The sequence below is a fragment of the Gopherus flavomarginatus genome, chromosome 1 (genome assembly GCF_025201925.1).
Source record: "Gopherus flavomarginatus isolate rGopFla2 chromosome 1, rGopFla2.mat.asm, whole genome shotgun sequence".
Classification (NCBI taxonomy): Eukaryota; Metazoa; Chordata; order Testudines; family Testudinidae; genus Gopherus; species Gopherus flavomarginatus.
The window spans coordinates 183,199,677-183,215,801 of record NC_066617.1 but is presented as its reverse complement, the minus strand read 5'-3'; positions in this window follow the sequence as shown (position 1 = coordinate 183,215,801).

Genomic DNA, 16,125 nt, shown 5'->3' with positions numbered 1-16,125 from the left:
ATACAGGAATAAGTTTCAGTACATAGCAGAGGGAGACAGCTAAGAGCTTGAGACACTGAGTCAGCTTCAGTGATGACTATCCAGTTCCTACCCCCAAAATATGACTACCCTCCATCCTGAGCACTCTTCTTGTTGCTTTCTGCTACCTCAAAACACTGGCCTTTTCCTCCACCTGAGAACGTTTGCAGGGAGAGGGACCTCACGTCTGCATCCCACTTCCAAACCCAGATCACTGGCCAATGATTGAAGATGTCTCTGATCCATTGCTCAGCTCTGCAACAGCACGCATACACCTCAGAAGGCTTTAAATGATGATCCCACTGTAACAGAATGCATCAGAGCCTTGAGACACATTTGACACAGCTTTCAAGCAGGTAGGCGGATGTATGACTAATGTTCCTACAGCACCTGAGACTAGCAGTGAAGCAGCAGACAGAATATAAACTGAACAGTAGGAGCCAGATTTTTCAACTGGTGTTATTTGGAGTAGCTCCACTGAAATCAATAGAGTTGTGCCAGTTTTCACCAGTGAGGATCTGTTCCTCTGAATAAAATATATAGTTTGATTTTAAACTTGATAAGGGAAAGAAATTCAGATGGAGCAGGAGGGCAAACCAAAGTGTGGGGAGGGTCTCTTTGAACTCTTGCAAAAGGTGCCTATACCCAGAACTGAAGAAGAGTCTTTCTGCTAGTGCTCATAGGCTTAGGAAGCCTCTCTCTGCATGTTTCTTCAGAAGAACTGCAATGTGGTAACCTGAATTTATCCACAGCCCTGGAATACATACCAAACAATCAGTTTCATGGGGAAAAAATGCAGCTTCCAGGAAATGGCTCTGGAAGAAAGAGCCTGGTCAAATATTTGATAATAGATTGTATTTCATTCCCATTTCCCTGAACACAAAGCACAGTTTCCGCTTTCAGGGCATGGGGCATAATAGCAGTGTGTTGGGACAAAATATGTACTCCCCTATATTTCCTGTATTATACCTACCCTGACTATTCAGTGCTGCCAGTTTGACACTTTACATAGCCATTACAAATGCTTGTAACACACATCTATTTGTATGAATTTATAATAAAAACTCTCAGTTTGTAGAGTCAAGCAATCGCAAGTTAGGAAATCCCTCCCCTGTGTGTATATGCAGGACAGTAATTGGAGGCAAGTATTGTCTAGTGGTTATGGACAACACAGCCAACCACATAGTTCTGGCCCTTTTAGTCTGAAAGGCAGCAAGACTACATGGAAGAAACATACCATATTGAAGACCTGCTCTATTCCCAGTTCTGCCTCAGGTGACCTTTTGAATCCTTGCTTAACTATAAAAAAATGGAGTTGGGATGAGCATTATATCCATCTGACTCCTACAAAAAAGGCATGAGCCCCAATGCAGTACATCTTCCCCTATGCCAAAGGGATGGTTGGGAGATGGTTCCTGCTGATGCAGTGGCAGGATCCTCCCATCCAGGACTCTAGCTTCACGTCTGCTATGTAGGAAGCTTAGTGCAGGTTGGCAACAGGTTCAGTAAAGTTGGCATGTAGGGAGCTCTGTGGTACTGGAGCAGGTTCAATGGACATGCAACGTTCAGAAATTTTAATCAAACCTCTAACTAAACTCTACTGAACATATGTGAATGAGTGGTAAGCCTCTGAAAATCACCAGTCAAATCTGGCTGGATTTTCATAGTGATAACAAAAAAGCATCCCTCTGATCCTAGCTAGGACTATTCCTTTGCCAATTTTCAGACCTCTGCTTCAGAGTGTAGAGGGACTCTCCATAGAAATGGTTGAGACAAATTTCAACATTGGCAGAACTACCCTTATTTCCCCTAACCTCCTTTGTTGAAATAGGTGAATGGTTTTTGCTCAAACTTAAACAACTTTGAAGACCTCAGACAACATACTTTTTTTGACAAAGCTGTAATGACTGAAACCAAAATATTAGGCACTTTATGTACCACTACCTATAACACAGATACTGGACCAGAGTCTATCACCAAGTCTGGTTGCTTAGCCACTTTACATAGCGGATCTACAGCTGCCAGAATAGTGCTTTGGCTCCATGGACAGCTGAACTCTGTGGGCTAGACTGATCCCCTCACAGCCTTGGGAGAACAAAAGCATCCAGATTGCTTAAAAATCAAAGCTTGCCATCAAGCTCCTGCAATTCTGTGTCAAGCATCGCTCATGTGAACTAGAAAATCCAGGTATGTGTCTGTGCGCGCGCATGAATGTGCCTATCACTCACTATCGCCATAACAAGCATCTCAAAGCAACTGGGTAGAATGTTGGGCATACAAAAAAGCTTCTCTGCTACCTTGATAAATTAGCTCACAATACTCAATTATTGTTTACATTATGGCGATATGATTGAAGTCTAGATTCTACCCTATTCCAGATAGTTACACTGAAGGTGTAGGCTTTCCTGCAACCTTGCTTTATAAATTGCATATTAAACCAAATTATAGTATCAGAGAAGCACTTACTTTAAGATTGTTCACTTGCTAATCTTGAATATATTTCAAGAAAATTTGGGAAGTGTATACAAGTGCTAGTCCTGCAGCAGTGGAAAATGAAGCAGGCAAAAATTTATCATTTTAAGGAATTAGACATCCATATCAGATTTGACCCAGGATCCAACCAAAATATCAAGAGTTTCAGCTTGTACCATCAATAATAGACATTGTGTTAAATTTACCAGCTTCTGCAGCATCAAATGAAAGATCTTTCTTTGTGTTGAAGTGAGTTGGGGATTATATACTGTAAGAACCACTATGGGTGATGGATGGTTAAGTGATCACCTGCTGCTGGCCTTGGACTGTGAAACTGTTAAGAATACTGGTATTAACAAAGTTAAAGTCATTTTTGCTAGTTTAAAACCATACCATTGTCTATTAACGTAAGCATGAAATTGATGGATGCAATGATCTCTGACTACTTGCCACAAGCAACTCATAAAATGTACTTTAAATTGTTTATCCTTTTACATTTTGGCTCAGGTGCAGCATTGACATTGACTGAAAACAAAAACATAGGAGCAGAAATTTTGAAGAGCTCAGTTTGGAATACAGTTTCTGTTCTAACTTAATCTCTTTTCTTACTGTCTGTCACCATCTTTTAAGAATTTACAAAAAGTGAAAGAGGGAGAATTTTAACAGCAGCCAGAGAAGACCTACAACAATTTGGAATGAATGAATGAACATGACAAATGTCGGTACACTCAGTATTACTGGAAGTAAAGTAAATTGCTACTGTTGTTTTACAAATGTGGTTATGGACAATGTGTCTTGAGTTTTTATGAAATTTGAATGAGTAACTGACAGTTGAGTGAAGTTGTTTCAATATTGTCTCCCACAACAAGTCTGCCTTTCTGGCAATCCATACATTGTAAGTGTTTTATAAGATTTTTCTCTTATTTGTTTTACAAGTATTGCTACTGAGTCATATTATAGCAATGGCTCTCAAAATAGTGCCAGGGACTAATGTAGTCATCATAGATGTATCTTAAGGAAGCATTATGACATAAGTGCTAAAGTCATGACTCTCCATACTAGTTGTAACCCAGTCCAGGATTTCCCTTCCCCCTCAATCTACTAAACTCAAAACAATCAAACCCTTTTCTGCATCCATTCTTTTTTTCTTATGTGGATGACACTGAAACTATACAGGTAGAAAACACACACCAAGATAGAACGAAAGTAATCTGAAGAGATTAGTGGGCTGGGGCTGCAGGGAATGAGAAATGTGGCCCTAATAAGTGAGAGGAAATAAGTAGTAGAGATAAAGAATGTGTGAATGTGAGCAAAAAAACAGCACCAGTTACATTAAAATGGATTTTCATCTTGTTTCCTTAATTCTAAAATTGCTTTTTCATATCACAAAGCGCTATATGTGCTACAGGAAAAATGTGGAATTAAGATTGAATGGGTGGGAGGGTAGGCTGACCCATAACAAACACATATACAGGAATCAGAGTGCTATAGTATTGGGTGTGACCTAAAGGAGGGTTACCATATTTCCCAAGGGGAAAATGGGAAACTGTGTAGGGGAGTCCAAGCTTTCCCTCTCCTCCCTCACCCCATGCAGGGCTGGCTACGGTGCTCACCCAAGCTCTGTGTGCACCCCTACTTGCCAACTGATCAGACGGGACAAATGCCCACTCTTGCAAAAAAAAAAAGTCGGGATTGCTGGGACAGAGCTTAAAAAAGGGACTGTCCCAGCCAAAATGGGACTTATGGTCACCCTACTTAAAAGTGAGATCCCTGAAATGAAGCACTCCTGCAAGAACCAATGGGGGAAAAAAATTATATGTATATGTTTTCCAGAAGTTTATTTCTTGCCACTCTCATTAAGTATAAGTGAATTTAGTGGTTTTGAAAGTGCCAGATTAATATAGGCGTTCAAAGCTATACAGGGAAATCCTCTAGCTATATGCGGAACAGGTACAATACTCAACAGCCAAATAGCCTTCGCACATTTTTCCACCAGTCTGTCTTACCCAGTCCTGAACATATCACCTCTAGGGGAGATCAGTCTCCATGCTCATTCAGTCCTTCAAGGTTGACAACTCTTGTGGGACTAAAAATGAGGTTGTTCAATGCACTGATAGTTTCATGAAGTGAATACATTCATGAAAATTGAGCCGACACCACTCACTTTCTGAGCATAATCAGATTGTATCAACATTTCTTCAGTATTGGGATGGATTCAGTGACAGAGGTTGGAGGCTTCTGGCCAAGATCAGTGGAATTACTCCAGCAGAGACTTTAAGTGCTTATAAGTGTAGAGAGACTCTAAATTGATATATTTACTCCTCCTTCTGGCCACCTTAATGTGTACTTTACAGCAACTTCTATTCCTCTCTCCTTAGACTCACACACCTAGGGCTTGTCTCTATAAACAGTAAAACCATGGCAAACTGCTGTGTCAATCTACCACCCTGCATAGCCTGCCCCCATGCTAACTGTTCCTGTGCACCCTGCGGATGCATGTCAACAGTCTCTTAACACACTTTGATCTAATTCTCCTGGAAACAGGACTAGATCAAAGTACTCTAACAAAGTGCTAACATGCAATCAGCAGGGTGCACACAAACAGTTAGTGTGTAGCAGGCTAGTGCCACATAGATTGATACCCCAGCTCGCTGCAGTCGACTTGTTCCTGTAGATAAGCCCTTAAGACTCAGGCTCACAATGACTTTGCATGAACATGAGTGTAAGGGAATCTAAAGAGGCCTGATTCTCATTTACACTGAAGCTGCTTTACACTACTAGTAGTGTATCAGAGCCATAAAGCAAATGGTAAATATAACTTACATAGGGCCACAGTGCTGTGAAGTGGCCTTAGTGTAACAGAAAATCAGGCCCAGGGAGTCTAAACTGATGTAATTCACATATTGAGGAGCCAAAGGAGTGAAGACTGGCAAGAAAAATAAGGTGTAAATGTGCAAATTGAATTTGAATATTAAATCCTTTAATATTTAGATCCTTGAACCTTCTGACTTCTTGGCAAGTAGCTTGCATCAGCTGAGATTCCCTTACAGAATCAAAGGTAAATGAGTGTAAGTTGTGTGGGAGAGGTGGAGGCAAGTCTCAAGGATGCTGGCACCAGCCAAAGGAAAACCACTCTACACATCATCTCTGACTTTGGACATTGTGTCCCATTACAAGCTTCCTGCATCATCCCATCTTCCCACTATGGGATTTATTTTGCCAACATAAACCATATTTTTCATTTTACTCTCTACAATTAACTAACTTTGTATGGGTTTCTCACCACAAGCAGAGTTCCTGGGTGAATGAGGTCTCTCTCAACATTAAGCAAAGTTGTTACATTTGCATTCCAAACCCAGCATTTTAGGGACTCCTGAAAAAAGTTGGAAGACATTCATTTTTGCAGTTCTTCTGCTTTGGTGTGCCGCATACCTTCTAGGTCAGCTAAGGCTAGATGATGGCATAACCATGAGCTTTAAGTGTCAGAGGAGCTGACCGGACACCACGTTGAGGCTCATAATTTGATCCCTGGCCCTCCCATAAAATGTACTTTCCCTTTTATCTCAGTTTGACTGTGCTGGACACCACATTGGTAAGTGAAATATAGGCTTGGCTCCTTTCTTTCTCCTTTTCAACCATTCCCTACCCATATGTACAGGAGAAGTTTCTCTGCTGCTCCGTGACCAGCAGTGAAGGTAGCTCATGCAGCTTAATCAAGAGAGCACCTTACCCCTTAATACTTGCTAACACAGCTCATGATTTGGCCCCTCATTAGAAGGTTCATCTTTGTTCCATACCAATCACATGCACACATGCAATGGCATCACTTCTATTAGGGGGAACAATATTAACTGGATCAATCATTTTGAACTTAAATTTTTTAAAAGTTTTAAAATTATACAATATATTATACAATATACACACTTCGCTTTTGTGTCTTCCTTAAACCTTTTAAAAATCTGGCATAGTGACCTTGGTTAAAATTGTCTGACAACAGAATATTGGAAGAGGACAGTTGTCAGAGCCATGAATAGAAAATCTAAACCAAGTGGTTAGTATATTCTTAGCAAGTTAAGCTTGCCATTAGAAATATATTTTAATATTAAATGTTTATTAATGCATTTTCACTTCAGTGAAGTTTTGAAAACCAAAGAACTCTTGGGAAAACAACAAATTTTGACCTTTAGTTGTTGGCATGTTACTGCAGATCTCCATTTCAGACCCACGGTATTTACAAGTGTCTGGAAAATACCAACATGTATTTTACATCACACAAGTGGGTTTGATAGTCAGTTGCACATAATTTATGATATACTGATATTAATCATAATCCCATAAGAGATGAAAAATCAGATAAATAAAGTCTGGCAAAGTAATGAAAAGATATCACAGCCCTTTTCATTCAAATATATAATTATTCTATCGCTAATTAAACTCAAAACAAATTTTATGGGGTTTAAAATGTTGCAACCACTGAAATGGCTTGCTATAATCATTCTTCTTTAAAAGTCTAGTATTTTGACTAACAGTCAAATGTGATGTCAGCTTGATTTGCGTGCCATATTGAGAACATCTTGAGAAAAAGATCAGGTCTATATTCCCAATAGATTTTATAGCATTTATATACCAAATTCAGTACTACAGTTTAAAGACTGCGGTCCAAAACTGAGAGAAATTACTATTTTCTATTTTTGCAAGAATTCTGATAAATTTCTTCATTTGGGTTAATTTAAGATCAATGAATGGATTTTTATTGTGGAAGCTCTAGTGATGTTAAGATACATTACTAGCCTTCGCTCACAAAAAAAGTGTCCGTCTGACTAACTGGCTGTGATTTTGGACAAGACCTTAACTTTGGTAAGTGACATTAGATTTGTAAGAACCGCAAGGTCTTTATCTAAAACATATTCAAATCAACAGAAAGAAACCCATTTATTTCAACAGGCTTTGGCTCATAATCCAATGAAAAAACAGACCACTTGAGTTTACCTGCCTATATATGGCTTTAGGAGACTGACTTTAGCTCCCCAGCTCTGAAATTGTAGTCTGCATGCAGTCCTTACTCAGGCAAAAAGTCCCATTGACTTCTAGGGGAATTTTGTCTGAGTAAGGTTGCAGGATATGGCTCTTTAAGATCCCAGAATAGGGATAAGTACAAAATATACATCGCTTATATGGTTAAACTTTCTTGCCAATTAAGCATTTTGTCGATGCACATAACAAAATATGGAAATTCCACACTGCATTGATTTATCACTCCCAGATGCCTGTGCCATACCTAATATGTTTGAAGGCTGAGAGGTATGAAAGGCAGTACAAACTTTTTCCTCTTAACAGTTCACTGTAATTGTCCCCAGTTTCTGGTTTCAATCTATGACAGGGATAGCATCAACATAATGATTTGTGTCTTCATTTCTCAACCACGTGTTTGAAAAAATAAAAACTCACAATTCCTAACTGAGCTTCAGGGACAAATGCAGGACATTAGTACAGTACTGCTAAAGGAAATGTACCAAAGGCTACCTTAGATTTTGATGCATATAGCAATAAATTTAAATTGAAATTATTGTCATTGTCAATTGCCTAAGAAACAAGAAAACAGATGGCAGGTATTGCACAACAGGGCTTTTGATTTATGTTTAGAATGATAAACTTGAAGTCTAAGTGTTAGTACTGTCAGTACACTGAGACCAAACAGAGCTGGTCAGAAATTCAGTTAGAAGAGATTTCCATGGAAAAACCCCATTTTCGCAACAATTACATTTTCCATGAATAAATTTCAATTTTTCCAGAAAAAAAAATTAAGGTGACTGCTACCTGGCTACCCACCTTTCAGCCTCCCAGAAAAACAAACAAACACACAAACACAAAATTGACAAGACACCTTTAGGAGAGTAGTCAGCAAGCTGAAAAATTCTGTTTTAACTCTCCTATACTGGAATTTTTCCTGGAAATCATTTCCCGCCAAGTATTTCATGGTTTTTATTTTTTGTCCTGATTTGTGATCCATTTTTTTCCAAAAATGCAATTATTTTTAGGAATGGATTTCCATTTTCCAGCCAGCCCTAATAAAATCATTTAATTAATATTTCAAAGTACTTCATTCCTACTGAGTTACTGTATGAATTATGCAATACTCCTAATAGACAGCGCTGGATGTTCATAAAGGGAAAGTATCTTTTGTAATAAGACACTAAAACCCTAAGGCAAGAGAGTCAAAGTTGCAGTGGAATTTTTTTGCACGGTATGTTTGTCAACACAGCAAGTGACTAGTGTTCTAAGCCTGGTTTATTAGCAGTTCTGCTACAATTCTGAGCTTGAGCATTTACAAATGTTGAAGGTAAAAGGAGTCAGCTTCAAAGTTTAGTGTGTGTTTAGTCAATCAGAAGCAAAACTGAAAGAACTTAGCCAAGATACTGTGCTAAGTATGTTAGGATAATGCTGGATGGCCAATATTCAGATAAACTAAGTGTTTTAGGGTGCAAAATGTGAATATAAATACATCACTAACATAGTAAGTATTCCACCAGCACAGGGGCATGTCAGAATTGCTGTGGAAACAAGAAGAAACATGTTGCACAGATGTGAATAACTATACAAATTACAGCCATCTTGTTCTGATCAGCTAAGAATTCATGGCATACGCACCCCATATTGTAATAAATATGTCTGAACAGCCTCTAGTATGATCTTTCTCAAGGCTTAAAAGCACCAGACTCTTTTTGTATTCTGACATTGTTAGCACTGTGTCTTTGATCCAGCCAACAGCAATGTATTTTTGTACCACTGTAAGAGCTACTCCTAAAATAAAACCTTTGCTTTGGTACCTTTTCCCAGGTCTGATTAAAAAAAAATAATAATAATGGATCAAACGCACAGTTGGTTAGACCTAAGGTAGAGCCCATTTATGTTTTGTTGAATTTTGACCATTTAATGGCTCACGCATGTTTCCTGATTAATCACAAGATCGGCCTACCTGCACTATTCTGTTCAATGGAAATACTCCAGTTAGCAATCAATCAGGCTCCCTGAGCCCAAGGCCTGCCCAAGCCTAGTTCACTCATGGCAACCACCTCTGCAATAGAATAAAGAGCAGGGAGAGTGTGGCCTCCAGGCAAAGTTATCTCTGTCTGCTGGCATGACAAAAGCAGCCATACTTCCCAGTTTCTCTGGGACAGTCCTAGTTTCTTACGATGCCCCACTGTCAATGAAAATATATACTTTTTAACTATAAAATCTGTTCAAGACATATTCCTGTACTGAGTGGAATTTGTTTTCTTATATTTAGCAGGAGCAAACAGTCCAATGAAACAAGTATTCAGTGTCTGAAGTGGAGAAAAAGTTAAACTAACATAGAAACAATCAAAGCTGCTGTTTTGCTCAGAGTGAATGTTCACAGCAGTTGGGTATTTTGTTATCAATTCATTGGGAACATCAAGCTACTCAGTTCCACTCAGAGAGGTGTTGCTGGTTAGTCAGAAACTGGCAATACTGACACCAGCACACTTTGAAAAGTTAGTCCCATTATGCATATATTTTGAAAATATAACACCAGTTCACTATTGAGGCTTTATCAGTAGGGCTGTGAAATAATCACATTGAAAGATAAAAAAGTGCATTTAGGAGAACAAATAAAGGGCTGCACATAGACAACGCTTCTTTGGTATTCTAAAAGGTATTGAATCCATGCTTTGCTTCCAGTGTGGCAAGTAACTGAAGAATAATCATAACTTAAAATCCTTGATTTATTGTGTGATTTGATTTTTCAGTAAAAAGCTGAGAAAAAGAAAAAGAAGAATGTTCCTAAACATTAACTGTAAATGTCTCAGTGAACAGCACACATTAACATGATTTACAGTAATTAGCTCTGTTTAAAGACATGCACTAACTAAAGTTCCAGTGCAATGTGTTGTCCTACCACAGATTCTCCCATGAGACTTAACTTAAAACCTCACCTTACAGATGGGTAGATACCTAAGTTAAGATCCTCTCTGCCATCCTAAGTGTGAGGGAATTCTGTATGACCAGTAAAAATAAATTGCTCTTTTCTAATTTGGCTCACATCACCACAATGAGGGAAATTTAAGTTAGTTGGCAGATGAAATTCAATGTTGATAAATGCAAAGTAATGCACATTGGAAAACATGATCCCAACTAAATATATAAAATGATGGAATCTAAATTAGCTGTTACCATCAAGAAAGATCTTGAAGTTGTTGTGGATAGTTTTCTGAAAACATCCACTCAGTGTGCAGCAGTAGTCAAAAAAAGCAAACAATGTTAGGAATCATCATCAGATAATAAGACAGGAAATATCTTATTGCCTCTATATAAATCCATGGTACACCCAGATCTTGAATTCTGTGTGCAGAAGTGGTCGTCCCTTTGAAAAAAAGATGTATTGGAATTGGGAAAGGTTCAGAAAAGGGCAACAAAATGATTAGGGGTATGGAACAGCTGCCATATGAGAAGAGATTAATAAGACTGGGACTTTCAGCTTGGAAAAGAGATGACTAAGGGGTGATATGGCAGAGGTCTATAAAATCATGACTGGTTTGGAGAAAGTAAATAAAGAAGTGTTATTTACTCCTCTTCATAACACAAGAACTAGAGTCACCAAATGAAATTAATAGACAGCAGGTTTAAAACAAATAATAGGAAGTATTTCTTCACACAATGCACACTCAACCAGTGGAACTCTGCCAGAGGATGTTGAGAAGGCCAAGATGATAACAGGGTTCAAAAAAAAAACTAGATAAATTCATAGAGAATAGGTCCATTAATGGCTATTAGCCAGGATGGGCAGGAATGGTGCCGGAAGCTGGGAACAGGTGACGGGGGATGGATCACTTTTATGATTACCCGTTCTGTTCATTTCCCATAGGATCCTACAGTGAGCACAGATTGGTCAGACATGAGGATTGGTATCACCGTTTAACATATTACTAGACTACTAAATGGTTGTATTGTCAATTTTTAAAGATGCACAAGCAAAAAAATTAGGTGAAGGAAACTTAGAAAAAAAAATTAGCCGGCCTAACTTTGCAGGACAGAATTTTTGAGTCAAGAGAGAGGCAACAAAAGTGAAACAAAAATATCCCATTCCTGTCCGACACTGGATTTGAATCTCAGCAAAAAGGACCTGCTCCAAAGCTGATTGAACGCAAGACTGCATCATTAACTTTGTGTCAGGCCCAGCAGGCTAGAGTCCAATATTAGTCTCCCCAAAAAGTGTGGGGGTGGGGGGCAGGCACAAGTTCTGAGTCTATTAAAATGCCAATACAAAGGACTATTCTCAGTTAGACAACTTGAAATAAAAAGTGAGTTATTTGCAGATTAAAAAAAAAAGAGGGTCCCGCAAAGCTTGACTATGTCAAAAAGTATCATTTATCAATAAGCTAATTTTCCAAGTTTGGGAGCTAGTGATGCATTTGCTCAGAATTTAGTTATTTCATGTGAAATCAAATAAAATGTTGACACATGTGGGTTATGATGATTTATCCTTTATTGCCTATTAAATATTTTACAATATCTAATTTAATAAAGTGGAACACACGGTGTGCCAATTACCTGGTATTACTGGTAGAAGTAAAAGATGAGTTGTAGTATATAATCTAACCATTTAGGTGAGCATAATCTCCAGCTGCTTGGACAGAAATTACAGCATAGCATGGAAAACCCTGGTATTAGGGTACTGTACATCTTGAGTAGCAGTACAAAACTAATCAGAGCTATTGGATTTTATATAAATGAATATAAAATAGGCAATATCTCAATCTTTCCCCTCTGTAAATGCATCTGAAGTTGGTAAGGCATGTTACTCATTTGTCTCTTTCTACTTAGCATTCTGGGCTGAAGTAACTTCACCACTGGTTCAATAGCTGCAGTTGTGCTAACACCAAGGTAAAGCACCAGCCTTAGGCCTGGTCTACACTGTGGGTGGGGGGGAAATCGATCTCAGTTACACAACTTCAGCTATGTGAATAATGTAGCTGAAGTTGACATACTTAGATCTACTCACTGCAGTGTCTTCACTGTGATGAGTCGGCTGCTTCCACTCCACGTCGACTCCTCCTGCGCCTCTTGCACTGGTGGGATACAGGAGTTGACAGGAGAGTGCTTGGGGTTCGATTTATCAAGTCTAGACTAGACACAATAAATTGACCCCTGCTGGATCAATCGCTGCCTGCTGATCCAGTGAGTAGTATAGACATACCCTTAGTGAGGTTACTACTGACTTAACTCATCTGGCCTGCTGTTGGGCTGATATCCAGGTACAAGTTTCTGTGAGGTTCCTGGTACAACATCTCCGGCTGGTGGACTGATGCCAGTACTTCTACGAGATTCACTGGCTCAGCAGTGATAGCTGGCTGGGGGGATGTTTAAGGAGAGGTCGCACATTCAGTTCCTCTAGCTTACTGAGGTGATATCAAGGCATGGACCTTTGGGAGATTACTGATCAAGCGCCCTTTCCTTGCTAGGTGATGTGAAAGCAAAGATCTTTGTGAGGTTGTTGATTCACAAGGCTTGACCTCCAAGTCAGGAGGCACCATGGATATGCATCATGGCAGACTTGGTGTTATCTGTCAACTCCAATATGCAGAAGTGAGCAGAAGGTTTTGAAGATGGTCCAAAACTAGTGCTCCATTATCCAGTCAGAGCTGTACTGAAACCGGCATCTCCAATTAGAGACAACTTCCAATTTGGGCATTTCACTTCTGTTACCTTCAAGGAGTTAATAATTACTTGCCACTCCAGCTTTGCACTGAATTTACAGGCTGTTTCATCTGAAAACCACTTAAAGTTAAAGGCATCTTCCTTGGGACCTGAAGGTTTGAGATAACATACTTGATCTGACCTCCACTCCAGATGCATTATCCCATTAAAACAAACAAACAAACAAAAAGTCCAAAATCATGTCACAGGAACATTTCCCTGTTATACTAAAGGTGCTACTTAGAGCTTTAAGCTGTTTTGGGGCATTCTAGAAGTATTGTGGGTTTTTTGGTTTTTAAAAAAAAACTCAAGAAGATGACAGGACATTGAAGGGAAAAGAAAACTACAAAAATCATCAAAAAGTCTATGAAGATCAGCGAGACACAAATAAATCTAGTGAAGCGCTGAATGTTCAATGCATCTTACAAATCTCTCAATAACAAACTGATATTTAATTTAGCTAAGAAATTAGATAATTTCAACTTCAAAAGAGAAGAAGAATGAACCGACAAATGAAGCAAGCTACAAAAGGGATTTTTTCCACCCATTAGCCATAGAAGCAGAACTGATGATTGAGACCATTGCTGGAGATCACTGGAACCCAAAAATACCAGTTTATTCAGAACATCTCAAATACATGTGTGCCCTGGTGCACTAGTTAACTGCATCCAAAACAAAGCCTTCTTTTGTCCTTGCTTCATCATGAATTGACTAGATGGCTGACTCAACTACAAAGGTCAGCCATCTTCTCAGTCCACCAAAGCTCCCTGCTTTGGGACAGCTGGGCTTAACTTCAGAGACATAAAATGCTGAGAAGCCTGATCTGTCATTTAAGTCATTGAGAGGTGTGGAGTCTTGTCATTTTCCCAGGAGGCCCTCAGCAGTTTTGGGCTTTAAGATAGAATCACCACACCTGTTCCTCATTAACCCTAGGACAATTGAGCAGGGGTTCCACTCAGTGCAAGTCTGTCTCCTTGTGGCTAGGTCTGGGAATTAGTTCTCACCCCATCTGGTGCCCTCTGCCATCTGTTACTCACACTGTAAACCCTCCATCTCTTAGCAACCAGGATGCTCTCTTCATGACTCAGTCCTCCACAGGTCAGTTTAAAGTCCCATCAGACAAGCTGTCCATATGCCATCTCAGGCAGTCTTCTGTTCCAATTCCAAATCCTAAGCCACTTTCCAAGTGACCGGTAGGGGAACCCAGGCCACCCACTACTCTGAGTTCTAGCCCAGGGAGCCTAAGACCAGCAACCTAAGTCTGTTTAGACCCAGTCTAAGACCCTGTTGCGGTTTTCCTGGGCTTTTTCCTATCCAACCTCTATCTCCTTTCCTATCTCTAGATTTACCCCTAGAGCCTGTTCTTCTCCCCATGACTACTTTCATCCCTGTAGGCCTCTTGTAAGACTCCCTAGTCCAGGGATCTCCTCCACCTGGCCAACTCCCTTTCTCTCTAGGTAGTGACCACATGCCCCTTCCCTGCAGCATCTTCCTGCCCTAACTTGCTGGCCTTATATGTCTAGCCTAACTGGGTTTCATCTGCCATTAGGATTTAATCAATCCCTGGCTTCCCTTCAGCCATAACATCTATGGTAAATTGGCCCCTCCTGGCCAACGTTGACCCCCTCAGGGCTTATCTCAGAAGGACACGCCATCACAAGCCCTTATGTCATTGTGGCAGTGTAAAAGTGGACCTCGAAGCATGCATAAAGTGTAACTTAAAACATCTTTACATTACTAGGGCAGTGTTTAGTGACCTAAGCATAAGTGAGAATCAGGGCCACCCTATGCATGGCAAGAAGCAATGAAAACCAAAGGTCTTTTGCTGAGTCATTTTAGTTTATCACAGCTAAGACTGGACTCACTTTTGGTAAGAAAAATCTACAACTTTTTTTAGTATTTGTAGAGTATTGAAAACTTTAAACAGGCTTCTACCATACTTAAGAAATATTAAAGAACTTATGTTGAGTAATGGGGCAGGAGAAAAGGAATTGTCAGAATGGTGGAAATATTGAAACATGGGAAGTTTTTTTTTCTGTCTGGTGATTTATGTGTTTGCTGTTCTTTCTCTGTACTCATCTAGACTTCTGTGTTCTCTGACAAGGAAGTTTTGATTTCATACATTGTTAATAACTGACTGCAGTGAATCCAAATGTTAGGATATCCTAACAAGACATAAATTGATTTTTGTTGTTGTCACCTTTGGAAGTGTAGGTGTATTGATCATGGATTTCATTTCTTGGCACCATAGCTAGCTGAAGATAGAAATTGTTCATCTCCTGTCCTCCACACACACAAAATGGGAGTGTCCTACCTTTGTGAAGTATCATCATCCTTGATCATTGTCACAAATGATGACCAGTACTTCGCCTCAAACCGCATAATTAAATATTAACAATAGCCATAACTATTTTCTGCATAGTCCGTCGAAATTAAGATAAAGTGGCATGCTGCCAGTTCAGCTACTGGCCTGGTTATTTTTATCACTATGGTTAGTACCCATAAGACAGGACTCCTGAAAAGCAATATAATGGAAATGTTAATTGCTAAGCTATCATTAAATATCACCAAAAGCCTTCCTCTACTTTTGCTAGAGAGTAGAGAGATCGGGGAAGTCAAGAGCTGCATTAGAAACCTCTAAAGCATTTCTAGCACATGCTACCCAGATAACATTAACAACAACAGAAGTACATTCCAGAGAGTAGCTTTTGAATCCCTATAATATAGCCCAGACTGTAACAACAGCAGTGACAATTCACAGGATGAAGGAAGGAACGCAAGATGATCTGTTCTATTTGAATGGAGGGAAAGAGCAGAATGAATGTGTCATCAGATAGTTCTTTGGGATGGGAAAGAGGATGAGGAATATGGGTAAAACACATCTCTAAGCAGACAGAGTTACCCATGTGTTACCTGATA